General features: G+C 47.6%; 18 non-coding genes and 5 pseudogenes across 18 annotated transcripts; 6 read left to right on the top strand and 17 right to left on the bottom strand.

Moving 5' to 3' along the window:
- Positions 1-2014: 2014 nt before the first annotated feature.
- LOC134982555 (U1 spliceosomal RNA) lies at positions 2015-2178 on the bottom strand. The gene has a single exon (XR_010191240.1). It is a non-coding gene; the product is annotated as a U1 spliceosomal RNA (small nuclear RNA).
- A 702-nt stretch (positions 2179-2880) lies between these two features.
- Positions 2881-3015, bottom strand: LOC134982978 (U1 spliceosomal RNA; annotated as a pseudogene).
- A 152-nt stretch (positions 3016-3167) lies between these two features.
- Positions 3168-3331, bottom strand: LOC134982619 (U1 spliceosomal RNA). The gene has a single exon (XR_010191299.1). It is a non-coding gene; the product is annotated as a U1 spliceosomal RNA (small nuclear RNA).
- A 2361-nt stretch (positions 3332-5692) lies between these two features.
- On the top strand, positions 5693-5848 carry LOC134982329 (U1 spliceosomal RNA). The gene has a single exon (XR_010191036.1). It is a non-coding gene; the product is annotated as a U1 spliceosomal RNA (small nuclear RNA).
- A 674-nt stretch (positions 5849-6522) lies between these two features.
- Positions 6523-6686, top strand: LOC134982741 (U1 spliceosomal RNA). Its single transcript, XR_010191410.1, has one exon. It is a non-coding gene; the product is annotated as a U1 spliceosomal RNA (small nuclear RNA).
- Positions 6687-6838: 152 nt separating this feature from the next.
- LOC134982254 (U1 spliceosomal RNA) lies at positions 6839-7001 on the top strand. Its single transcript, XR_010190995.1, has one exon. It is a non-coding gene; the product is annotated as a U1 spliceosomal RNA (small nuclear RNA).
- Positions 7002-10305: 3304 nt separating this feature from the next.
- Positions 10306-10469, bottom strand: LOC134982604 (U1 spliceosomal RNA). Its single transcript, XR_010191285.1, has one exon. It is a non-coding gene; the product is annotated as a U1 spliceosomal RNA (small nuclear RNA).
- Positions 10470-11160: 691 nt separating this feature from the next.
- Positions 11161-11302, bottom strand: LOC134982875 (U1 spliceosomal RNA; annotated as a pseudogene).
- A 152-nt stretch (positions 11303-11454) lies between these two features.
- LOC134982486 (U1 spliceosomal RNA) lies at positions 11455-11618 on the bottom strand. The gene has a single exon (XR_010191178.1). It is a non-coding gene; the product is annotated as a U1 spliceosomal RNA (small nuclear RNA).
- A 692-nt stretch (positions 11619-12310) lies between these two features.
- Positions 12311-12452, bottom strand: LOC134982874 (U1 spliceosomal RNA; annotated as a pseudogene).
- A 152-nt stretch (positions 12453-12604) lies between these two features.
- On the bottom strand, positions 12605-12768 carry LOC134982496 (U1 spliceosomal RNA). The gene has a single exon (XR_010191187.1). It is a non-coding gene; the product is annotated as a U1 spliceosomal RNA (small nuclear RNA).
- Positions 12769-13460: 692 nt separating this feature from the next.
- On the bottom strand, positions 13461-13602 carry LOC134982873 (U1 spliceosomal RNA; annotated as a pseudogene).
- Positions 13603-13754: 152 nt separating this feature from the next.
- LOC134982485 (U1 spliceosomal RNA) lies at positions 13755-13918 on the bottom strand. The gene has a single exon (XR_010191177.1). It is a non-coding gene; the product is annotated as a U1 spliceosomal RNA (small nuclear RNA).
- A 691-nt stretch (positions 13919-14609) lies between these two features.
- On the bottom strand, positions 14610-14751 carry LOC134982872 (U1 spliceosomal RNA; annotated as a pseudogene).
- A 152-nt stretch (positions 14752-14903) lies between these two features.
- On the bottom strand, positions 14904-15067 carry LOC134982484 (U1 spliceosomal RNA). Its single transcript, XR_010191176.1, has one exon. It is a non-coding gene; the product is annotated as a U1 spliceosomal RNA (small nuclear RNA).
- A 1304-nt stretch (positions 15068-16371) lies between these two features.
- TRNAN-AUU (transfer RNA asparagine (anticodon AUU)) lies at positions 16372-16445 on the top strand. Its single transcript has one exon. It is a non-coding gene; the product is annotated as a tRNA-Asn (tRNA).
- A 5377-nt stretch (positions 16446-21822) lies between these two features.
- On the bottom strand, positions 21823-21938 carry LOC134982430 (U5 spliceosomal RNA). The gene has a single exon (XR_010191127.1). It is a non-coding gene; the product is annotated as a U5 spliceosomal RNA (small nuclear RNA).
- Positions 21939-22213: 275 nt separating this feature from the next.
- LOC134982394 (U5 spliceosomal RNA) lies at positions 22214-22329 on the bottom strand. Its single transcript, XR_010191093.1, has one exon. It is a non-coding gene; the product is annotated as a U5 spliceosomal RNA (small nuclear RNA).
- A 278-nt stretch (positions 22330-22607) lies between these two features.
- On the bottom strand, positions 22608-22723 carry LOC134982369 (U5 spliceosomal RNA). Its single transcript, XR_010191070.1, has one exon. It is a non-coding gene; the product is annotated as a U5 spliceosomal RNA (small nuclear RNA).
- Positions 22724-23009: 286 nt separating this feature from the next.
- LOC134982354 (U5 spliceosomal RNA) lies at positions 23010-23125 on the bottom strand. The gene has a single exon (XR_010191057.1). It is a non-coding gene; the product is annotated as a U5 spliceosomal RNA (small nuclear RNA).
- Positions 23126-23395: 270 nt separating this feature from the next.
- LOC134982405 (U5 spliceosomal RNA) lies at positions 23396-23511 on the bottom strand. The gene has a single exon (XR_010191104.1). It is a non-coding gene; the product is annotated as a U5 spliceosomal RNA (small nuclear RNA).
- Positions 23512-23655: 144 nt separating this feature from the next.
- LOC134982912 (U1 spliceosomal RNA) lies at positions 23656-23818 on the top strand. The gene has a single exon (XR_010191541.1). It is a non-coding gene; the product is annotated as a U1 spliceosomal RNA (small nuclear RNA).
- A 671-nt stretch (positions 23819-24489) lies between these two features.
- On the top strand, positions 24490-24653 carry LOC134982580 (U1 spliceosomal RNA). The gene has a single exon (XR_010191263.1). It is a non-coding gene; the product is annotated as a U1 spliceosomal RNA (small nuclear RNA).
- Positions 24654-24667: the final 14 nt, after the last annotated feature.

The raw sequence follows: 24667 nt of genomic DNA, 5'->3' as shown, positions 1-24667 counted from the left end.
GTGACCCGCGGCCGCCGGAGACACAGGAGGGACACAGGGAGGCGTGCACTGTGCCCTGTGCCCTCCGTGTCCCTCCTAACAGCAAGGGAGGGGGGGGGGGAGCAGCGGCGGCGGAGGAAGGGGGGGACGCACTGGGGGGGAATATCTGGCACTGGGGGCATATTTGGCAGGGAGGGGGGGGGAATATCTGGCACTGGGGACATATATGGCACTGGGAGGAATATCTGGCACTGGGGGCATATTTGGCAGGGAGGGGGGGGGGGGAATATCTGGCACTGGGGACATATATGGCACTGGGGGGAATATCTGGCACTGGGGGCATATATGGCACTGGGGGGGGATATCTGGCACTGGGGGCATATGTGGCACTGGGGGGGGATATCTGGCACTGGGGGCATATGTGGCACTGGGGGGGGGAATATCTGGCACTGAGGCATATGTGGCACTGGGGGCATATATAGCACTGGGGGGGGGCGATATCTGGCACTGGGGCATATGTGGCACTGTCGGGGAATATCTGGCACTGGGGGTATATGTGTACCTGGCACATGGGGGGGGGCTATATTTGGCACTGGGGGCATGTGAGTACCTGGCACCGTGGGGGAATATCTGGCACTGGGGACATATGTGGCACTGGGAGCACAGCCCTAGCAACAAGGACTACCTCCTAGCAACGAGCATGACACCCAGTGCATGAAACCCCTGGCAACGAGCATGACACCCAGTGCATGAAACCCCTGGCAACGAGCATGACACCCAGTGCATGAAACCCCTGGCAACGAGCATGACACCCTGAGCATGAAAACCCCTGGCACCGTGCATGGAACCAAGAGCATGAAACCCCTGGCAACGAGCATGACACCCAGTGCATGAAACCCCTGACAACGAGCAGGTATTCGAAAAGTAATTAGAAGCCTTACTGTAAGACTTATTGTGTAATGGGCATTACGGTGTGTGGCATAATGTATCACGGACATTGCGGTGTGTGTCATAATGTGTCACAGGCATTACGGTGTATGGTATACTATATCGCTGGCATTGTGATATGTGGTATAATGTCTCAGGGTCATTGCAGTGTGTGGCATAATGTATCACGGACATTGCGGTGTGTGTCATAATGTGTCAGGCATTACGGTGTGTGGTATACTATATCACGGGCATTGTGGTATGTGGTATAATGTCTCAGGGTCATTGCAGTGTGGCATAATATATAACAGGCATTGCGGTGTGTGGCATAGGGTATAACGGGCATTGCGGTATGTGTCACAGGCATTACGGTGTATGGTATACTATATCACGGGCATTGTGGTATAATGTCTCAAGGTCATTGCAGTGTGTGGCATAATGTGTCACAGACATTGTATGTGCTATAATGTATCAGGGGCAGTGCAGTGTGTAGCATAATGTATAACGGGCATTGCGATTCCTGTCATAATGTGTCACAGGCATTACGGTGTGTGGCATAATGTGTCTGGGGCATTACAGTGTGTGCATATTGTGTCATGTGCATTATTGTGTGTGGAATAATGTCTAAGGGCCATTGCAGTATGTGGAATAATGTATACTGGGCATTACTATAAGGAGGAAAAATGACAAATAATGTAAGGGGCATGAATCAGGATTATTTTTCTTTCCTGTGGTGGCCAACGTCTGGGCGTGCAGGTTGCAAAACTGGGGTATAAGGTAGTCTTTTCCTGCAATACCACGCCCATTCAAACGAAGCCGCGCCCATTCCAACGAAGCCACGCCCCTTATGGTGCCCCCCCTGTAATTTTTTTCTGGATCCGCCCCTGGCAATGGGTGAGCCTTGCCCTGGGAGAAGCACCTTCATGATCATAGTATCTCACCTGGCAGGTATGTAGGAGTTGGGCTAGAGCTGGGGAGGGTCGCTGCTCGGGTACCCCCCTGTCAAGTGAAGGAGATCAAACTGAGGCAGCACAATGGAACTCTCGAAAGAAGAACAAGGCTAGAGGAAGATCTGAGACAAAGAAATCTGACTTTTACCAGAGCTGACCAGAGGAAAACACAAACACAGTCCCCCACTACCACAAATAATGCAGTTGAGTTTCCCACATTTGGGGAAATCACAGGGGTCAGCATACCCAGAATGCAATGAATGAACCTCACCCTGGGAGAACAATCTTTATGACCATGGTATCTCCTATGCAAAATAAGTATGATTTGGGATAGGGCTGGGGAGGGCCGCTGCTCAGGCACATCTCTGTCAAGTAAAGGAGATTCAACTGAGGCAGCACAAAGGAACTCTCATCTGGGGACAACAACTGCCGGGAGAACACATATTTTCAGATGAACATGGGAGGGCAGAAGGCTGCCTAATACTGAAGCACCCCCAAACAACAAACCAAATGCAACAACTAGTGCAAGCATTCCTGGGGGAAGGTCTGCAGAAGACGGATTTGCATACAGTGATGTCATCCAAGCCGTGGGCCAAAGTTGGCTGGAACCCTCATCTGCATATGAAAAGAGAAAAGGGGTATGCAGGGCATGGCGGCCTTTTGCGGCGCTTGGATGACCCTTAGTTCGCATTAAACACCCCCACCCTCCTTCGGTGTGGGGCTCATGTTGGCCATGCCCCAGCCCCTGAAGCATTCAAGCTGATTTCTTGCAGCAGCTTGGCACTGTAACAGCTCCAGAGCTGCTCTGTAAGGCAAGTAAAAGGGTGTGGGCCCTGCAGCACTACCTGTAGTTTGCATTGTGCATCGGAAGGCACAAAGTAAGCAGACAGGAGGAGAAGTCAGGATAGTGCACAAGGGTGTAGAAGGGAGGGGCTCAAGAAAAAAGAAGTGGAAACAGACAGCAAACTAGGCTGGAGAGAGACCTGAGACAAAGAGATCTGAATTATATGAGAGCCGACTAGGGGAAACACAAATTATGCAGTCAAGTTTCCCACATTTGGGGAAATCGCAGGGGCAGCACACCCAGAGTGCAATGGGTGAGCCTTGCCCTGGGAGAAGCAACTTCATGATCATAGTATCTCACCTGGCAGGTAAGTAGGAGTTGGGCTAGAGCTGGGGAGGGTCGCTGCTCGGGCACCCCCCTGTCAAGTGAAGGAGATCCAACTGAGGCAGCACAATGGAACTCTTGAAAGAAGAACAAGGCTAGAGGAAGATCTGAGACAAAGAAATCTGACTTTTACCAGAGCTGACCAGAGGAAAGCACAAACACAGTCCCCCACTACCACAAATAATGCAGTTGAGTTTCCCACATTTGGGGAAATCACAGAGGTCAGCATACCCAGAACGCAATGAATGAACCTAACCCTGGGAGAACAATCTTCATGACCATGGTATCTCCTATGCAAAATAAGTATGATTTGGGATAGGGCTGGGGAGGGCCGCTGCTCAGGCACATCTCTGTCAAGTAAAGGAGATTCAACTGAGGCAGCACAAGGGAACTCTCATCTGGGGACAACAACTGCAGGGAGAACACATATTTTCAGATGAACATGGGAGGGCAGAAGGCTGCCTAATACTGAAGCACCCCCAAACAACAAACCAAATGCAACAACTAGTGCAAGCATTCCTGGGGGAAGGCCTGCCGCAGATGGATTTGCATATGGTGATGTCATCCAAGCAGTGGGTCAAAGTTGGCTTCAACCCTCGTCTGCATATGAAAAGAGAAAAGGGGCATGCAGGGCATGGCGGCCTTTTGCGGCGCTTGGCTGACCCCTAGTTCGCATTAAACACCTCCACCCTCCGTCGGTGTGGGGCTCATGTTGGCTATGCCCCAGCCCCTGAAGCATTCAAGCTGATTTCTTGCTGCAGCTGGGCACTGTAACAGCTCCAGAGCTGCTCTGTAAGGCAAGTAAAAGGGTGTGGGCCCTGCAGCACTACCTGTAGTTTGCATTGTGCGTTGGAAGGCACAAAGTAAGCAGACAGGAGAAGTCAGGAGAGTGCACAAGGGCATAGAAGGCAGCGGCTCAAGAAAAGAGAAGTGGAAACAGACAGCAAACTAGGCTGGAGAGAGACCTGAGACAAAGAGATCTGAATTATACGAGAGCCGACCAGGGGAAACACAAATTATGCAGTCAAGTTTCCCACAGGAGTATATAGGATACGACCCAGTGGTACCTGACGACATAGATACTAACAGCTATTTAATAACATTACGCTAGAAAGTGATTATTAGCAACATATATATCTATATAAACAACCCCGCCAGGGTTGTGCCTTCAAAAATAATCACACACGGACACGCTTTTTAAACCTTTTTTTCACATCTCTTTATTCTTCTTATGCACATGTATGTTAGTTCTGTGATTTTAACCTTTATGTTTCACTGCAGTTTGGGATAATAATATTAATATTTATCCAATTTTAATACATACTTAATAAAGGTTATATTTTATGATTCATTCATTCTGTCCAGTGCATCAACAGTGCAGATTTCTTCTTGTTTTTTCTCCCAAATTCTATAACAATGACAGTAAATGTTGTTTCTTTTCAAACAGAACTTTCTTGACCATGCTTCTTTCTTGAAAGATCTGGGAGCACATGGAAAACAGTACAAACCATGCAGTATCACAAGAGCCTTTATTTGATCTTTCATGAAGATAGAGCAGAATTGAGGACACGTCAACAATTTCTGCCGAAGGTGGTTCATCTTTCCACATGGTGCCTTTGGCCACTGACACCTTCGTTGAGTCAAAGTCTCTGGCTGTGGTCAGAACTTTGAAAATTTATGTCACCAGAACGGTTCAGATTAGGAAAACAGAGGCTCTGTTTGTCCTGTATGCTCCCAACAGGATTGGGTGTCCTGCTTCCATGTAGACCATTATGCGCTGGATCTGTGGTAAGATTCAGCATGCTCATTCCACGGCAGGATTGCCGTTACTGAATTAGGTGAAGACCCATTCTACTAGAAAGGTGGGTTCATCCTGGGCAGCTGGTCAGGGAGTCTCGGCATTGCAACTTTGCCGAGCAGCTATTTAGTAAACACTTTTGCTAAGTTTTAAAAGTTTTAGAGTAAAGGAGATTCAACTGAGGCAGCACAAGGGAACTCCCATCTGGGGACAACAACTGCAGTGAGAACACATATTTTCAGATGAACATGGGAGGGCAGAAGGCTGCCTAATACTGAAGCACCCCCAAACGACAAACCAAATTCAACAACTAGTACAAGCATTCCTGGGGGAAGGTCTGCAGAAGACGGATTTGCATACAGTGATGTCATCCAAGCAGTGGGCCAAAGTTGGCTGGAACCCTCATCTGCATATGAAAAGAGAAAAGGGGTATGCAGGGCATGGCGGCCTTTTGCGGCGCTTGGATGACCCTTAGTTCGCATTAAACACCCCCACCCTCCTTCGGTGTGGGGCTCATGTTGGCCATGCCCCAGCCCCTGAAGCATTCAAGCTGATTTCTTGCAGCAGCTTGGCACTGTAACAGCTCCAGAGCTGCTCTGTAAGGCAAGTAAAAGGGTGTGGGCCCTGCAGCACTACCTGTAGTTTGCATTGTGCATTGGAAGGCACAAAGTAAGCAGACAGGAGGAGAAGTCAGGATAGTCCACAAGGGTATAGAAGGGAGGGGCTCAAGAAAAAAGAAGTGGAAACAGACAGCAAACTAGGCTGGAAAGAGACCTGAGACAAAGAGATCTGAATTATATGAGAGCCGACCAGGGGAAACACAAATTATGCAGTCAAGTTTCCCACATTTGGGGAAATCGCAGGGGCAGCACACCCAGGTGAGATACTATAATCAGGACGGTGCTTCTCCCAGGGCAAAGCTCACCCATTGCACTCTGGGTGTGCTGCTCCTACGATTTCCCCAAATGTGGGACACTTGACTGCATAATTTGTGTTTCCTCTGGTCGGCTCTCGTATAATTCAGATCTCTTTGTCTCAGGTCTCTCTCCAGCCTAGTTTGCTGTCTGTTTCCACTTCTTTTTTCTTGAGCCCCTCCCTTCTATACCCTTGTGCACTATCCTGACTTCTCCTCCCGTCTGCTTACTTTGTGCCTTCCAACGCACAATGCAAACTACAGGTAGTGCTGCAGGGCCCACACCCTTTTACTTGCCTTACAGAGCAGCTCTGGAGCTGTTACAGTGCCCAGCTGCTGCAAGAAATCAGCTTGAATGCTTCATGGGATGGGGCATGGCCAACATGAGCCCCACACCAAAGGAGGGTGGGGGTGTTTAATGCAATCTAGGGGTCATCCAAGCACCGCAAAAGGCTGCCATGCCCTGCACGCCCCTTTTCTCTTTTCATATGCAGATGAGGGTTGAAGCCAACTTTGACCCACTGCTTGGATAACATCACCATATGCAAATCCATCTGCTGCAGGCCTTCCCCCAGGAATGCTTGCACTAGTTGTTGCATTTGGTTTGTTGTTTGGGGGTGCTTCAGTATTAGGCAGCCTTCTGCCCTCCCATGTTCATCTGAAAATATGTGTTCTCCCTGCAGTTGTTGTCCCCAGATGAGAGTTCCCTTGTGCTGCCTCAGTTGAATCTCCTTTACTTGACAGAGATGTGCCTGAGCAGCGGCCCTCCCCAGCCCTATCCCAAATCATACTTATTTTGCATAGGAGACACCATGGTCATGAAAATTGTTCACCCAGGGTGAGGTTCATTCATTGCATTCTGGGTATGCTGACCCCTGTGATTTCCCCAAATGTGGGAAACTCGCCTGCATTATTTGTGGTAGTGGGGGACTGTGTTTGTGTTTTCCGCTGGTCAGCTCTGGTAAAAGTCAGATTTCTTTGTCTCAGATCTTCCTCTAGCCTTGTTCTTCTTTCGAGAGTTCCATTGTGCTGCCTCAGTTGGATCTCCTTCACTTGACAGGGGGGTGCCCGAGCAGCGACCCTCCCCAGCTCTAGCCCAACTCCTACTTACCTCCCAGGTGAGATACTATGATCTTGAAGGTGCTTCTCCCAGGGCAAGGCTCACCCATTGCACTCTGGGTGTGCTGCCCCTGCGATTTCCCCAAATGTGGGAAACTTGACTGCATAATTTGTGTTTCCCCTGGTCGACTCTCGTATAATTCAGATCTCTTTGTCTCAGGTCTCTCTCCAGCCTAGTTTGCTGTCTGTTTCCACTTCTATTTTCTTGAGCCGCTCCCTTCTATGCCCTTGCGCACTATCCTGACTTCTCCCGTCTGCTTACTTTGTGCCTTCCAACGCACAATGCGAACTACAGGTAGTGCTGCAGGGCCCACACCCTTTTATTTGCCTTACAGAGCAGCTCTGGAGCTGTTACAGTGCCAAGCTGCTGCAAGAAATCAGCTTGAATGCTTCAGGGGCTGGGGCATAGCCAACATGAGCCCCACACCGAAGGAGGGTGGAGGTGTTTAATGCGAACTAGGGGTCATCCAAGCGCCGCAAAAGGCCGCCATGCCCTGCATAACCCTTTTCTCTTTTCATATGCAGATGAGGGTTCCAGCCAACTTTGGCCCACTGCTTGGATGACATCACCGTATGCAAATTCGTCTCCTGCAGACCTTCCCCCAGGAATGCTTGTACTAGTTATTGCATATGGTTTGATATTTGATGGTGCTTCAGTATTAGGCAGCCTTCCGCCCTCCCATGTTCATCTGAAAAGATGTGGTCTCCCTGCAGTTGTTGTCCCCAGACGAGAGTTCCCTTGTGCCTCCTCAGTTGAATCTCCTTAACTTGACGGGGGAGGGGCTTGCCCGAGCAGCTACCCTCCCCAGCCCTATCCCAACTCATACTTATTTTGCATATGAGATCTCTATATCATGAAGATTGTTCTCACAGGGTGAGGTTCATCCATTATATTTTAAAATAGGAAGGTTCAAATTACATATTTGAATTGCATCTATGTGCTGGATTCAAATGTCCCCCCCCCCTTCCTTTCTCAATTGTGCCCGTCAGCAGCTATTCTAAGGTTGCTGCCAATGGGTGTGACACATTAATTTCTTCTGTGGGGTACACTGGACTCCACAAGGATTCACATTGGGGTGTAGAGTAGGATCTTGATCTGAGGCACCAACCGGCTCAAAGCTTTTGACTGTTCCCAAGATGCTCAGCGCATTCTCCTCTATAACCCCGCTTCCATGAACAGGGAGCTCAGTTTGTAGTTGGTGCCTTCAGTAGCAGGCCACTTAACAGGGGCCTGCCTCAGGCAGCCTATTCTTAGCTATTAATTTTGACAAGAAAATAAGAACTTTTTTTATGAGAATCTACAAGGGCTGCAGCAGGCTAGGTCTAATAGACATCTTTACTGCAGCTTCATCACTCCCAGCGGCGCTGTATACTCCCGTGCCCTGGTTGCTGGATCACTGCAGCGGAGGCTCCGGTTTCTTCCTAAGGTCAGTCACACACACACCGCCCTTCCGGATCACGAGGCCGCTGATGAAGGGGAGCGTGGCCGTAGGGGGTGGACCGTGTGCGCACTGGCGTGGACACTGATTACTGGGCAGCCGCTCCACAAGCCACCAGGTACAGTTAAGGAGCACAGGTCTGGGGGTTTTTCTCCCATATTAAACCAATTTTGTACTGCCCGCAGCGCATTGTGATAGGTAATAGGGCCTGATTCAGGTTGGGTTGCAATCACAATAAGCGATCCAACTGCAAAAATTGCTAAGAGCATACGCATGTGCCTGCATTTTCTGCGGCACCCCGCAGAGAATGCGATCGCCTCTGCCTGTCAATCGGGGCAGGGGGGTAGAGGGGGGTCAGCAACACTACATTTCCAAGTCAGGGATGGAGCGGTGCGGGGGCAAGGCTTCAAAATGGGGTCTGCAACGGAGGAGACACAGGGGGCATGGTCACAGCGGCTGTATGACATCACATTCAGCCGCTGTGATCACAAAAATGGTGGCGGCTTCCTGCGCGCACATACAGTCTGCACCAGCAGAAGGCTACACCATTTTTTATGATCACGCTGAACTGCAGTGCGACTGCAATTACAGCATGGTCAAGAAGGGAGGCGTCATGCTGGGTGGCCATGTCCTGTCACTGTGCAGGAGCCAGCACCGCTCACACACTAGTCCCCGGGTGCAGCCCCCAACCCCCGGGACACCCGGAGCAACAAAATGTAGATTCAGGCCACCAGGCCACGCCCCTACCTATGAAACCATGCCTCCTTTTTACCATTGCGCTGCTTATCTGCGCGCACTGCATTACAATCTCCTTCGCCACCTCTCTGGGTGTCACCAGTGATAGTGACACCTCTGCCATGCTTGTAGCAGCTGGTCCTAAGATCTACGCCTCAAGCCCTGAGTGTTTGCCCTTGTGACTTGTTGATCATCATAGCGAAGCAGATGCTTACAGAAAACTGCAGGGGCTTAGATTGAAAATAAAAAAATTTATGGGTATAAGGTAGAGAGGTGCGGGTTCGGTTCTCCGAGAACCGAATTCCCCACGAACTCCACGTGGTTTACACTGGTCCGAGGCAGGCTCGGTTGTTCCCGCCTGACTCGGAAAACCTGAACAAGGGAAAATGTCATCATCCCGCTGTCGGATTCTCGCGAGATTCGGATTTCATATAAAGAGCTGCGCGTTGCCGCCATTTTTACTCGTGCATTGAAGAGAGAGTGGAGAGGACGTGGCTATGTTCTCTCAGTGGAAATCTCAATATCAGTGCTCAGTATCAGTGGTTACTTATTGCTGATCAGTAATACTAGTAGTGTGTCTCTCCTGCTCAGTGTCAGTTCTCAGTAGTATCCTCATCAGTGCTCAGTATCACTGCTCATTGTCTTGTGCTGCATTGTGGTGCTCAGCATACTACAGTACATTACTAATAGTCCAGTGCTGCATCTTGCTGCTCAGTGTCAGTTCTAGTATCCTCATCAGTGCTCACTATCACTGCTCATTACATTGTGGTGTTCTGTATACTACAGTAACATAGTAATATAGTAACATATAGTAATATAGTTTTTGAGGTTGAAAAGAGGCAAATTGCCCATCGTGTTCAACCTGTTTTAAGTTGTGATGATTCTACATACTTGCTGAATAATGTTTTATGACTAGTTAACTACTACAACTCATGTTACCCCCGGATTAACCATGTTGATATTTTAAGTATTATAACCTTTGATAGCTTTTTCATTCAGAAATGTATCCATTCCTTTTTTAAATCCAATTACAGAGTCCACCATTACCACCTTCCCTGGCAGGGAATTCCACATCCTGATTGCCCTAACAGTGAAGATCATAGTATCTCACCTGGCAGGTAAGTAGGAGTTGGGCTAGAGCTGTGGAGGATTGCTGCTTGGGCACCCCCTGTCAAGTGAAGGAGATCCAACTGAGGCAGCACAAGGGAACTCTCGAAAGAAGAACAAGGCTAGAGGAAGATCTGAGACAAAGAAATCTGACTTTTACCAGAGCTGACCAGAGGAAAGCACAAACACAGTCCCCCACTACCACAAATAATGCAGTCGAGTTTCCTACATTTGGGGAAATCACAGGGGTCAGCATACCCAGAATGCAATGAATGAACCTCACCCTGGGAGAACAATCTTCATGACCATGGTATCTCCTATGCAAAATAAGTATGATTTGGGATAGGGCTGGGGAGGGCCGCTGCTCAGGCACATCTCTGTCAAGTAAAGGAGATTCAACTGAGGCAGCACAAGGGAACTCTCATCTGGGGACAACAACTGCAGGGAGAACACATATTTTCAGATGAACATGGGAGGGCAGAAGGCTGCCTAAAACTGAAGCACCCCCAAACAACAAACCAAATGCAACTACTAGTGCAAGCATTCCTGGGGGAAGGCCTGCAGCAGATGGATTTGCATATGGTGATGTCATCCAAGCAGTGGGTCAAAGTTGGCTTCAACCCTCGTCTGCATATGAAAAGAAAAAAGGGGTGTGCAGGGCATGGCGGTCTTTTGCGGCGCTTGGATGACCCCTAGTTCGCATTAAACACCTCCACCCTCCTTCGGTGTGGGGCTCATGTTGGCTATGCCCCAGCCCCTGAAGCATTCAAGCTGATTTCTTGCAGCAGCTGGGCACTGTAACAGCTCCAGAGCTGCTCTGTAAAGCAAGTAAAAGGGTGTGGGCCCTGCAGCACTACCTGTAGTTTGCATTGTGCGTTGGAAGGCACAAAGTAAGCAGACGGGAGAAGTCAGGATAGTGCACAAGGGTATAGAAGGAGGGGCTCAAGAAAAAAGAAGTGGAAACAGACAGCAAACTAGGCTGGAGAGAGACCTGAGACAAAGAGATCTGAATTATATGAGAGCCGACCAGGGGAAACACAAATTATGCAGTCAAGTTTCCCACATTTGGGGAAATCGCAGGGGCAGCACACCCAGAGTGCAATGGGTGAGCCTTGCCCTGGGAGAAGCATCTTCATGATCATAGTATCTCACCTGGCAGGTAAGTAGGAGTTGGGCTAGAGCTGGGGAGGGTCGCTGCTCGGGCACCCCCCTGTCAAGTGAAGGAGATCCAACTGAGGCAGCACAAGGGAACTCTCGAAAGAAGAACAAGGCTAGAGGAAGATCTGAGACAAAGAAATCTGACTTTTACCCGAGCTGATCAGAGGAAAGCACAAACACAGTCCCCCACTACCACAAATAATGCAGTTGAGTTTCCCACATTTGGGGAAATCACAGGGGTCAGCATACCCAGAATGCAATGAATGAACCTAACCCTGGGAGAACAATCTTCATGACCATGGTATCTCCTATGCAAAATAAGTATGATTTGGGATAGGGCTGGGGAGGGCCGCTGCTCAGGCACATCTCTGTCAAGTAAAGGAGATTCAACTGAGGCAGCACAAGGGAACTCTCATCTGGGGACAACAACTGCAGGGAGAACACATATTTTCAGATGAACATGGGAGGGCAGAAGGCTGCCTAATACTGAAGCACCCCCAAACAACAAACCAAATGCAACAACTAGTGCAAGCATTCCTGGGGGAAGGCCTGCAGCAGATGGATTTGAATATGGTGATGTCATCCAAGCAGTGGGTCAAAGTTGGCTTCAACCCTCGTCTGCATATGAAAAGAATAAAGGGGTGTGCAGGGCATGGCGGCCTTTTGCGGCGCTTGGATGACCCCTAGTTCGCATTAAACACCTCCACCCTCCTTCGGTGTGGGGCTCATGTTGGCTATGCCCCAGCCCCTGAAGCATTCAAGCTGATTTCTTGCAGCAGCTGGGCACTGTAACAGCTCCAGAGCTGCTCTGTAAAGCAAGTAAAAGGGTGTGGGCCCTGCAGCACTACCTGTAGTTTGCATTGTGCGTTGGAAGGCACAAAGTAAGCAGACGGGAGAAGTCAGGATAGTGCACAAGGGTATAGAAGGGAGGGGCTCAAGAAAAAAGAAGTGGAAACAGACAGCAAACTAGGCTGGAGAGAGACCTGAGACAAAGAGATCTGAATTATATGAGAGCCGACCAGGGGAAACACAAATTATGCAGTCAAGTTTCCCACATTTGGGGAAATCGCAGGGGCAGCACACCCAGAGTGCAATGGGTGAGCCTTGCCCTGGGAGAAGCATCTTCATGATCATAGTATCTCACCTGGCAGGTAAGTAGGAGTTGGGCTAGAGCTGGGGAGGGTCGCTGCTCGGGCACCCCCCTGTCAAGTGAAGGAGATCCAACTGAGGCAGCACAAGGGAACTCTCGAAAGAAGAACAAGGCTAGAGGAAGATCTGAGACAAAGAAATCTGACTTTTACCAGAGCTGACCAGAGGAAAGCACAAACACAGTCCCCCACTACCACAAATAATGCAGTTGAGTTTCCCACGTTTGGGGAAATCACAGGGGTCAGCATACCCAGAATGCAATGAATGAACCTAACCCTGGGAGAACAATCTTCATGACCATGGTATCTCCTATGCAAAATAAGTATGATTTGGGATAGGGCTGGGGAGGGCCGCTGCTCAGGCACATCTCTGTCAAGTAAAAGAGATTCAACTGAGGCAGCACAAGGGAACTCTCATCTGGGGACAACAACTGCAGGGAGAACACATATTTTCAGATGAACATGGGAGGGCAGAAGGCTGCCTAAAACTGAAGCACCCCCAAACAACAAACCAAATGCAACTACTAGTGCAAGCATTCCTGGGGGAAGGCCTGCAGCAGATGGATTTGCATATGGTGATGTCATCCAAGCAGTGGGTCAAAGTTGGCTTCAACCCTCGTCTGCATATGAAAAGAAAAAAGGGGTGTGCAGGGCATGGCGGCCTTTTGCGGCGCTTGGATGACCCCTAGTTCGCATTAAACACCTCCACCCTCCTTCGGTGTGGGGCTCATGTTGGCTATGCCCCAGCCCCTGAAGCATTCAAGCTGATTTCTTGCAGCAGCTGGGCACTGTAACAGCTCCAGAGCTGCTCTGTAAAGCAAGTAAAAGGGTGTGGGCCCTGCAGCACTACCTGTAGTTTGCATTGTGCGTTGGAAGGCACAAAGTAAGCAGACGGGAGAAGTCAGGATAGTGCACAAGGGTATAGAAGGGAGGGGCTCAAGAAAAAAGAAGTGGAAACAGACAGCAAACTAGGCTGGAGAGAGACCTGAGACAAAGAGATCTGAATTATATGAGAGCCGACCAGGGGAAACACAAATTATGCAGTCAAGTTTCCCACATTTGGGGAAATCGCAGGGGCAGCACACCCAGAGTGCAATGGGTGAGCCTTGCCCTGGGAGAAGCATCTTCATGATCATAGTATCTCACCTGGCAGGTAAGTAGGAGTTGGGCTAGAGCTGGGGAGGGTCGCTGCTCGGGCACCCCCCTGTCAAGTGAAGGAGATCCAACTGAGGCAGCACAAGGGAACTCTCGAAAGAAGAACAAGGCTAGAGGAAGATCTGAGACAAAGAAATCTGACTTTTACCAGAGCTGACCAGAGGAAAGCACAAACACAGTCCCCCACTACCACAAATAATGCAGTTGAGTTTCCCACATTTGGGGAAATCACAGGGGTCAGCATACCCAGAATGCAATGAATGAACCTAACCCTGGGAGAACAATCTTCATGACCATGGTATCTCCTATGCAAAATAAGTATGATTTGGGATAGGGCTGGGGAGGGCCGCTGCTCAGGCACATCTCTGTCAAGTAAAGGAGATTCAACTGAGGCAGCACAAGGGAACTCTCATCTGGGGACAACAACTGCAGGGAGAACACATATTTTCAGATGAACATGGGAGGGCAGAAGGCTGCCTAATACTGAAGCACCCCCAAACAACAAACCAAATGCAACAACTAGTGCAAGCATTCCTGGGGGAAGGCCTGCAGCAGATGGATTTGAATATGGTGATGTCATCCAAGCAGTGGGTCAAAGTTGGCTTCAACCCTCGTCTGCATATGAAAAGAATAAAGGGGTGTGCAGGGCATGGCGGCCTTTTGCGGCGCTTGGATGACCCCTAGTTCGCATTAAACACCTCCACCCTCCTTCGGTGTGGGGCTCATGTTGGCTATGCCCCAGCCCCTGGAGCACTCAAGCTGATTTCTTGCAGCAGCTGGGCACTGTAACAGCTCCAGAGCTGCTCTGTAAAGCAAGTAAAAGGGTGTGGGCCCTGCAGCACTACCTGTAGTTTGCATTGTGCGTTGGAAGGCACAAAGTAAGCAGACGGGAGAAGTCAGGATAGTGCACAAGGGTATAGAAGGGAGGGGCTCAAGAAAAAGTAGTGGAAACAGACAGCAAACTAGGCTGGAGAGCGACCTGAGACAAAGAGATCTGAATTATATGAGAGCCGACCAGGGGAAACACAAATTATGCAGTCAAGTTTCCCACATTTGGGGAAATCGCAGGGGCAGCACACCCAGAGTGCAATGGGTGAGCCTTGCCCTGGGAGAAGCATCTTCATGATCATAGTATCTCACCTGGCAGGTAAGTAGGAGTTGGGCTAGAGCTGGGGAGGGTCGCTGCTCGGGAACCCCCCTGTCAAGTGAAGGAGATCCAACTGAGGCAGCACAAGGGAACTCTCGAAAGAAGAACAAGGCTAGAGGAAGATCTGAGACAAAGAAATCTGACTTTTACCAGAGCTGACCAGAGGAAAGCACAAACACAGTCCCCCACTACCACAAATAATGCAGTTGAGTTTCCCACATTTGGGGAAATCACAGGGGTCAGCATACCCAGAATGCAATGAATGAACCTAACCCTGGGAGAACAATCTTCATGACCATGGTATCTCCTATGCAAAATAAGTATGATTTGGGATAGGGCTGGGGAGGGCCGCTGCTCAGGCACATCTCTGTCAAGTAAAGGAGATTCAACTGAGGCAGCACAAGGGAACTCTCATCTGGGGACAACAACTGCAGGGAGAACACATATTTTCAGATGAACATGGGAGGGCAGAAGGCTGCCTAATACTGAAGCACCCCCAAACAACAAACCAAATGCAACAACTAGTGCAAGCATTCCTGGGGGAAGGCCTGCCGCAGATGGATTTGCATATGGTGATGTCATCCAAGCAGTGGGTCAAAGTTGGTTCAAACACCTTTGCAAAGTTCTATAAGTTTGATACCCTGGCTGAGGAGGACCTCCTGTTTGCTCAATCGGTGCTGCAGAGTCATCCGCACTCTCCTGCCCATTTGGGAGCTTTGGTATAATCCCCATGGTCCTTACGGAGTCCCCAGCATCCTCTAGGACGTAAGAGAAAATAAGATTTTAAACCTACCGGTAAATCTTTTTCTCGTAGTCCGTAGAGGATGCTGGGTGCCCGTCCCAAGTGCGGTCTACTTCTGCAAGACTTGTATATAGTTATTGCTTACATAAGGGTTATATGTTAGTTTTCATCGGTCTTGGACTGATGCTATGTTGTTTTCATACTGTTAACTGGGTAGTATATCACAAGTTATACGGTGTGATTGGTGTGGCTGGTATGAATCTTGACCTTGGATTAACAAAAATCCTTTCCTCGTACTGTCCGTCTCCTCTGGGCACAGTTTCTCTAACTGAGGTATGGAGGAGGGGCATAGAGGGAGGAGCCAGTGCACACCCAGATCTAAAGTCTTTCTTAAAGTGCCCATGTCTGCTGTGGAGCCCGTCTATCCCCCATGGTCCTTACGGAGTCCCCATCATCCTCTACGGACTACGAGAAAAAAAAATTACCGGTAGGTTTAAAATGTTATTTTTTTCTCTGCAACCCACTGCTAAATTGTGCTTCCTAGCTGTTTTTTATAAAATCACTTAATTAAATCTAACTCTGATTACGTCAGAGAAGGCCAGGTACCCTACACCATAAGAGGGGGTTTGAAATTTTGACTTGTCTTCTTAAAGATCACCAAAATCTGATGACAAGGTCAATTACATCCCTGGGTGGGATTGAACCACCAACCTTTTGGTTAATAGCCCATGTAAGTGCAAGAAATCCTGAAGCACTCACTCATCATGGGAAAGTACCAATGTGTTTCTTACAAAAATTCTCCAGATTATTGACTTTTTAAAGTTTTTCTAGGAAACGTTCTAGATGAATGATTATTAGCCTTTGTCAGTATTGACTTTTGCAACGTGTCTCTGTGGCGCAATCGGTTAGCATGTTTGGCTATTAACCAAAAGGTTGGTGGTTCAATCCCACCCAGGGATGTAATTGACCTTGTAATCAGATTTTGGTGATCTTTAAGTAGACAAGTCAAAATTTCAAAAAAAACCCTTATGGTGTAGGGTACCTGGCCTTCTCTGATGTAATCAGAGCTAGATTTGATTAAGTGATTTTATAAAAAAAACAGCTAGGAAGCACAGTTTAGCAGTGGGTTGCAGAGAAAAAAAAATATGCTGGCAGAAAAGTCCAATTGAGTGATTAAACAGCTCTTCATTTTCTGATTTTATGTTTATGCTAACAAATTTGCTCTCTGAAAAGTGTCCACAAAGCCAAGTCTCTGATTAACACCTTTGTAGGAATGGTTTTTCACCTATTACTGAAATAAACTTGCTTCATTGGAAAGGCATCAAAGATGCATCCTCATTTCAATGTCTACTGAAATAATACAGGTTGACACCAGGAAACGTCACTGCATCCTTGCTGCTTCCTCATGGGGAAGTCTGTTTAATGTGAAAACAAGGTGATATCTAATCAGCACACAGGTAAGGAATTAAGAAAATCTTTCTTTATGGGTGAAGATGTTTCTCACAAATTGTTGTCCCAATGCATCATTGAAATTCAAGATGGAAGATGATTTTCATATATCACTTGTACATTTTGCATTGCTCTTCTGGTGACAATGTAGTTTGTTTTTGTCAATTACCATTTCAGTAATAGGGTAAAGAAAATTAAGTGGATTTTTTAAAGAAAACAATGCTGTCAATATACTATTAAAACAAATTAAAATGATAAAAGTTATTGTACTTTAAGTAAAAATAAAAGAGCCAAAATATCAATCCCAGTTTTTGATTACTTTAATTATAAAAAAAAAAATGCACATAGCAGAGGATAGTTTCGATCAATCAACCTCTGGGTTATGGGCCCAGCATGCTTCCATTGCACTACTCTGCTGCTCATGGAAGTGTAAGAGATCCTGAAGACTAAATTGATTAAAGGCCTAAAAGTACTGGACTATAAGGAAAGACTTACTAGGCTGAATATTTATACACTAGAAAAGAGGTGCCTAAGAGGAGATATTATTAATATCTTCAAATATGTAAAGATACATAACAAAGAGTTATCAGAGGAATTATTTATTAAAAGAACACGTGGTCACTCGCTGCGACTGGAGGAAAGTTCAGAACGCAATGGAGGAAAGGTTTCTTCACTGTTAGGGCAATCAGGATGTGGAATTCCCTGCCAGGGAAGGTGGTAATGGCGGACTCTGTAATTGGATTTAAAAAAGGAATGGATACATTTCTGAATGAAAAAGCTATCCAAGGTTATAATACTTAAAATATCAACATGGTTAATCCGGGGGTAACATGAGTTATAGTAGCTAACTAGTCATAAAACATTATTCAGCAAGTATGTAGAATCATCACAACTTAAAACAGGTTGAACACGATGGGCAATTTGCCTCTATTCAACCTCAAAAACTATGTTACTATGTTATTGTAGTATACAGAACACCACAATGCAATGAGCAGTGATAGTGAGCACTGATGAGGATACTAGAACTGACACTGAGCAGCAAGATGCAGCACTGGACTATTAGTAATGTACTGTAGTATGCTGAGCATCACAATGCAGCACAAGACAATGAGCAGTGATACTGAGCACTGATGAGGATACTACTGAGAACTGACACTGAGCAGGAGAGACACACTACTAGTATTACTGAGCAGCAATAAGTAACCACTGATACTGAGCACTGATATTGAGATTTCCACTGAGAGAACATAGCCACGTCCTCTCCGCTCTCTCTTCAATGCACGAGTAAAAATGGCAGCAACGCGCAGCTCTTTATATGGAATCCGAATCTCGCGAGAATCCGACAGCGGGATGATGACATTTTCCCTTGTTCAGGTTTTCCGAGTCAGGCGGGAACAACCGAGCCTGCCTCGGACCAGTGTAAACCACGTGGAGTTCGTGGGGAATTCGGTTCTCGGAGAACCGAACCCGCTCCTCTCTACCTTATACCCATCAATTTTTTTATTTTCAATCTAAGCCCCTGCAGTTTTCTGTAAGCATCTGCTTCGCTATGATGATCAACAAGTCACAAGGGCAAACACTCAGGGTTTGAGGCGTAGATCTTAGGACCAGCTGCTACAAGCATGGCAGAGGTGTCACTATCACTGGTGACACCCAGAGAGGTGGCGAGGGAGATTGTAATGCAGTGCGCGCAGATAAGCAGCGCAATGGTAAAAAGGAGGCATGGTTTCATAGGTAGGGGCGTGGCCTGGTGGCCTGAATCTACATTTTGTTGCTCCGGGTGTCCCGGGGGTTGGGGGCTGCACCCGGGGACTAGTGTGTGAGCGGTGCTGGCTCCTGCACAGTGACAGGGCATGGCCACCCAGCATGACGCCTCCCTTCTTGACCATGCTGTAATTGCAGTCGCACTGCAGTTCAGCGTGATCATAAAAAATGGTGTAGGCTCCTGCTGGTGCAGACTGTATGTGCGCGCAGGAAGCCGCCACCATTTTTGTGATCACAGCGGCTGAATGTGATGTCATACAGCCGCTGTGACCACGCCCCCTGTGTCTCCTCCGTTGCAGACCCCATTTTGAAGCCTTGCCCCCGCACCGCTCCATCCCTGACTTAGAAATGGAGTGTTGCTGACCCACCTCTCCCCCCCTTCCCCGCCCCGATTGACAGGCAGAGGCGATCACATTCTATGCGGGGTGCCGCAGAAAATGCAGGCACATGCGTATGCTCTTAGCAATTTTTGCAGTTGGATCGCTTATTGTGATTGCAATCCAACCTGAATCAGGCCCTATTACCTATCACAATGCGCTGCGGGCAGTACAAAATTGGGTTAATATAGGAGAAAAACCCCCAGACCTGTGCTCCTTAACTGTACCTGGTGGCTAGTGGAGCGGCTGCCCAGTAATCAGTGTCCACCGCAGTGCGCACACGGCCCACCCCCTACGGCCTCGCTCCCCTTCATCAGCGGCCTCGTGATCCGGAAGGGTGGTGTGTGTGTGACTGACCTTAGGATGAAACCGGAGCCTCCACTGCAGTGACCCAGCAACCAGGGCACGGGAGTATACAGCGCCGCTCGGAGTGATGAAGCTGCAGTAAAGATGTCTATTAGACCTAGCCTGCTGCAGCCCTTGTAGATTCTCATAAAACAAGTTCTTCTTTTCTTGTCAAAATTAATAGCTAAGAATAGGCTGCCTGAGGCAGGCCCCTGTTAATTGGCCTGCTACTGAAGGCACCAACTACAAACTGAGCTCCCTGTTCATGGAAGCGGGGTTATAGAGGAGAATGCACTGAGCTTCTTGGGAACAGTCAAAAGCTTTGAGCCGGTTGGTGCCTCAGATCAAGATCCTACTCTACACCCCAATGTGAATCCTTGTGGAGTCCAGTGTACCCCACAGAAGAAATTAATGTGTCACACCCATTGGCAGCAACCTTAGAATAGCTGCTGACGGGCACAATTGAGAAAGGAAGGGGGGGGGGACATTTGAATCCAGCACATAGATGCAATTCAAATATGTAATTTGTACCTTCCTATTTTAAAATATAATGGATGAACCTCACCCTGTGAGAACAATCTTCATGATCAAGAGATCTAATATGTAAAATAAGTATGAGTTGGGATAGGGCTGGGGAGGGTGGCAGCTCGGGCAGCCCCTCCCCCGTCAAGTTAAGGAGATTCAAATGAGGAAGCACAAGGGAACTCTCGTCTGGGGACAACAACTGCAGGGAGACCACATCTTTTCAGATGAACATGGGAGGGCGGAAGGCTGCCTAATACTGAAGCACCATCAAATATCAAACCATATCCAACAACTAGTACAAGCATTCCTGGGGGAAGGTCTGCAGCAGACGGATTTGCATACGGTGATGTCATCCAAGCAGTGGGCCAAAGTTGGCTGGAACCCTCATCTGCATATAAAAAGAGAAAAGGGGCATGCAGGGCATGGCGGCCTTTTGCAGTGCTTGGATGACCCCTAGTTTGCATTAAACACCCCCACCCTCCTTTGGTGTGGGGCTCATGTTGGCCATGCCCCATCCCCTGAAGCATTCATGCTGATTTCTTGCAGCAGCTGGGCACTGTAACAGCTCCAGAGCTGCTCTGTAAGGCAAGTAAAAGGGTGTGGGCCCTGCAGCACCACCTGTAGTTCGCATTGTGCGTTGGATGGCACAAAGTAAGCAGACGGGAGGAGAAGTCAGGATAGTACACAAGGGCATCCTTTTCTCTTAGTCCGTAGAGGATGCTGGGGTCACATTAAGAACCATGGGGTATAGACGGGATCCGCAAGAGACATGGGCACTTTAAGACTTTCAAAGGGTGTGAACTGGCTCCTCCCTCTATGCCCCTCCTCCAGACTCCAGTTATAGGAACTGTGCCCAGGGAGACGGACATTTCGAGGAAAGGATTTATTGTTAAACTAAGGTGAGCATCTTACCAGCTCACACCTTAAGCATGCCGCAGAACGTGGCATTCAACAGAACACAAGCCAACGGCATGAACAATTGCAGCAAAAAGCTGACCAGAACCGTAACACAACATGTGTATAACCACAAGTAATAACTGCAGACACAGTATGGACTGGGACGGGTGCCCAGCATCCTCTACGTACTAAGAGAAAAGGATTTACTGGTAGGTATTAAAATCCTATTTTCTCATACGACCTAGAGGATGCTGGGGTCACATTAAGAACCATGGGGTTATACCAAAGCTCTTGAACGGGTGGGAGAGTGCGTACGACTCTGCAGCACCGAATGACCTAACTTGAGGTTATCATCAGCCAAGGTATCAAACTTGTAAAACTTAGCAAAAGTGTTTACTAAATAGCTGCTCGGCAAAGTTGCAATGCCGAGACTCCCCGACCAGCTGCCCAGGATGAACCCACCTTTCTAGTAGAATGGGTCTTCACCTAATTCAGTAACGGCAATCCTGCCGTGGAATGAGCATGCTGAATCTTACCACAGATCCAGCGCATAATGGTCTGCATGGAAGCAGGACACCCAATCATGTTGGGAGCATACAGGACAAACAGAGCCTCTGTTTTCCTAATCTGAACCGTTCTGGTGACTTAAATTTTCAAAGTTCTGACCACAGCCAGAGACTTTGACTCAACGAAGGTGTCAGTGGCCAAAGGCACCATGTGGAAAGATGAACCACCTTCGGCAGAAATTGTTGACGTGTCCTCAATTCTGCTCTATCTTCATGAAAGATCAAATAAAGGCTCTTGTGATACTGCATGGTTTGTACTGTTTTCCATGTGCTCCCAGATCTTTCAAGCAAGTAGCATGGTCAAGAAAGTTCTGTTTGAAAAGAAACAAACATTTACTGTCATTGTTATGCAAATAAACTTACATTAAAGCTAACAAGAAAGCACACTCGTTCTGTCTTTAAACTGATAAAAGAAACCCCAATAATATGGGGCATGCAAAAATTGAGATAAAACTCAGTTTTGCTCCTCTCCACGGAAATCTTTAATAAAAGGCGAAATATTTGTTAGTTCTGAAGAGAAACCAGAGCATGACCAAGATTCCACCTGTCGCCTGAGTGCCATGCCAGCAGTTCTCATTCAGCTCAAAGTGAGCACCCAATTTGAATGAAAGAAAGCAGATTTCTCACCAGGCTTCCCCTTGCTATAAACATGGTTTGTACTCTTTTCCATGTGCTCCCAGATCTTTCAAACAATTAGTGTGGTCAAGAAAGTTCTGTTTGAAAAGAAACAAACATTTACTGTCATTTCTATGCAAATGAGCTTACATTAAAGCACACTCGTTCTATCTTTAAACCAATAAAATAAAACCCCAATAAGATGGGGCATGCAAAAATTGAGATAAAACTCAGTTTTGCTCCTCTCCACGGAAATCTTTAGTAAAAGGCGAAAGATTTGTTCGTTCTGAAGAGAAACCACAGCATGACCAAGATTCTACCTGTCGCCTGAGTGCCATGCCAGCAGTTCTCATTCAGCTCAAAGTGAGCACCCAATTTGAAAGAAAGAAAGAAAGCAGATTTCTCACCAGGCTTCCCCTTGCTATAAACATGGTTTGTACTCTTTTCCATGTGCTCCCAGATCTTTCAAGCAATTAGTATAGTCAAGAAAGTTCTGTTTGAAAAGAAACAAACATTTACTGTCATTTCTACGCAAATGAGCTTACATTAAAGCACACTCGTTCTATCTTTAAACTGATAAAAGAAACCCCAATAAGACGGGGCATGCAAAAATTGAGATAAAACTCAGTTTTGCTCCTCTCCACGGAAATCTTTAGTAAAAGGCGAAAGATTTGTTCGTTCTGAAGAGAAACCAGAGCATGACCAAGATTCCACCTGTCGCCTGAGTGCCATGCCAGCAGTCCTCATTCAGCTCAAAGTGAGCACCCAATTTGAAAGAAAGAAAGCAGATTTCTCACCAGGCTTCCCCTTGCTATAAGCATGGTTTGTACTCTTTTCCATGTGCTCCCAGATCTTTCAAGCAATTAGTATGGTCAAGAAAGTTCTGCTTGAAAAGAAACAGACATTTATTGTCATTGTTATGCAAATAAACTTACATTAAAGCTAACAAGAAAGCACACTCGTTCTGTCTTTAATCCGATAAAAGAAACCCCAATAATATGGGGCATGCAAAAATTGAGATAAAACTCAGTTTTGCTCCTCTCCACGGAAATCTTTAGTAAAAGGCGAAAGATTTGTTCGTTCTGAAGAGAAACCAGAGCATGACCAAGATTCCACCTGTCGCCTGAGTGCCGTGCCAGCAGTCCTCATTCAGATCAAAGTGAGCGCCCAATTTGAAAGAAAGCAGATTTCTCACCTGTCTTCTCCTTGCTATAAGCATGGTTTGTACTGTATTCCATGTGCTCCCAGATCTTTCAAGCAAGTAGCATGGTCAAGAAAGTTCTGTTTGAAAAGAAACAAACATTTACTGTCATTTCTATGCAAATGAGCTTACATTAAAGCACACTCATTCTATCTTTAAACCGATAAAAGAAACCCCAAAAAGATGGGGCATGCAAAAATTTAGATAAAACTCGGTTTTGCTCCTCTCCACGGAAATCTTTAATAAAAGGCGAAAGATTTGTTCGTTCTGAAGAGAAACCAGAGCATGACCAAGATTTTTATCTGAAAATATGTGTTCTCCCTGCAGTTGTTGTCCCCAGATGAGAGTTCCCTTGTGCTGCCTCAGTTGAATCTCCTTTACTTGACAGGGGGATGCTCGAGCAGCGACCCTCCCCAGCTCTAGCCCAACTCCTACTTACCTGCCAGGTGAGATACTATGATCATGAAGGTGCTTCTCCCAGGGCAAGGCTCACCCATTGCACTCTGGGTGTGCTGCTTCTGCGATTTCCCCAAATGTGGGAAACTTGACTGCATAATTTGTGTTTCCCCTGGTCGGCTCTCGTATAATTCAGATCTCTTTGTCTCAGGTCTCTCTCCAGCCTAGTTTGCTGTCTGTTTCTACTTCTCTTTTCTTGAGCCGCTCCCTTCTATGCCCTTGCGCACTATCCTGACTTCTCCCGTCTGCTTACTTCGTGCCTTCCAACGCACAATGCAAACTACAGGTAGTGCTGCAGGACCCACACCCTTTTACTTGCCTTACAGAGCGTCTCTGGAGCAGTTACAGTGCCCAGCTGCTGCAAGAAATCAGCTTGAATGCTTCAGGGGCTGGGGAATAGCCAACATGAGCCCCACACCGAAGGAGGGTGGAGGTGTGTAATGCGAACTAGGGGTCATCCAAGCGCCGCAAAAGGCCGCCATGCCCTGCACGCCCCTTGTCTCTTTTCATATGCAGACGAGGGTTGAAGCCAACTTTGACCCACTGTTTGGATGACATCACCATATGCAAATCCATCTGCTGCAGGCCTTCCCCCAGGAATGCTTGCACTAGTTGTTGCATTTGGTTTGTTGTTTGGGGGTGCTTCAGTATTAGGCAGCCTTCTGCCCTCCCATGTTCATCTGAAAATATGTGTTCTCCCTGCAGTTGTTGTCCCCAGATGAGAGTTCCCTTGTGCTGCCTCAGTTGAATCTCCTTTACTTGACAGAGATGTGCCTGAGCAGCGGCCCTCCCCAGCCCTATCCCAAATCATACTTATTTTGCATAGGCGATACCATGGTCATGAAGATTGTTCTCCCAGGGTGAGGTTCATTCATTGCATTCTGGGTATGCTGACCCCTGTGATTTCCCCAAATGTGGGAAACTCGACTGCATTATTTGTGGTAGTGGGGGACTGTGTTTGTGCTTTCCTCTGGTCAGCTCTGGTAA

The sequence above is a fragment of the Pseudophryne corroboree genome (assembly GCF_028390025.1).
Source record: "Pseudophryne corroboree isolate aPseCor3 chromosome 12 unlocalized genomic scaffold, aPseCor3.hap2 SUPER_12_unloc_1, whole genome shotgun sequence".
Classification (NCBI taxonomy): Eukaryota; Metazoa; Chordata; class Amphibia; order Anura; family Myobatrachidae; genus Pseudophryne; species Pseudophryne corroboree.
Note: the sequence above shows the minus strand (reverse complement) of the source record. Positions and strands in the feature narration are given on the sequence as shown.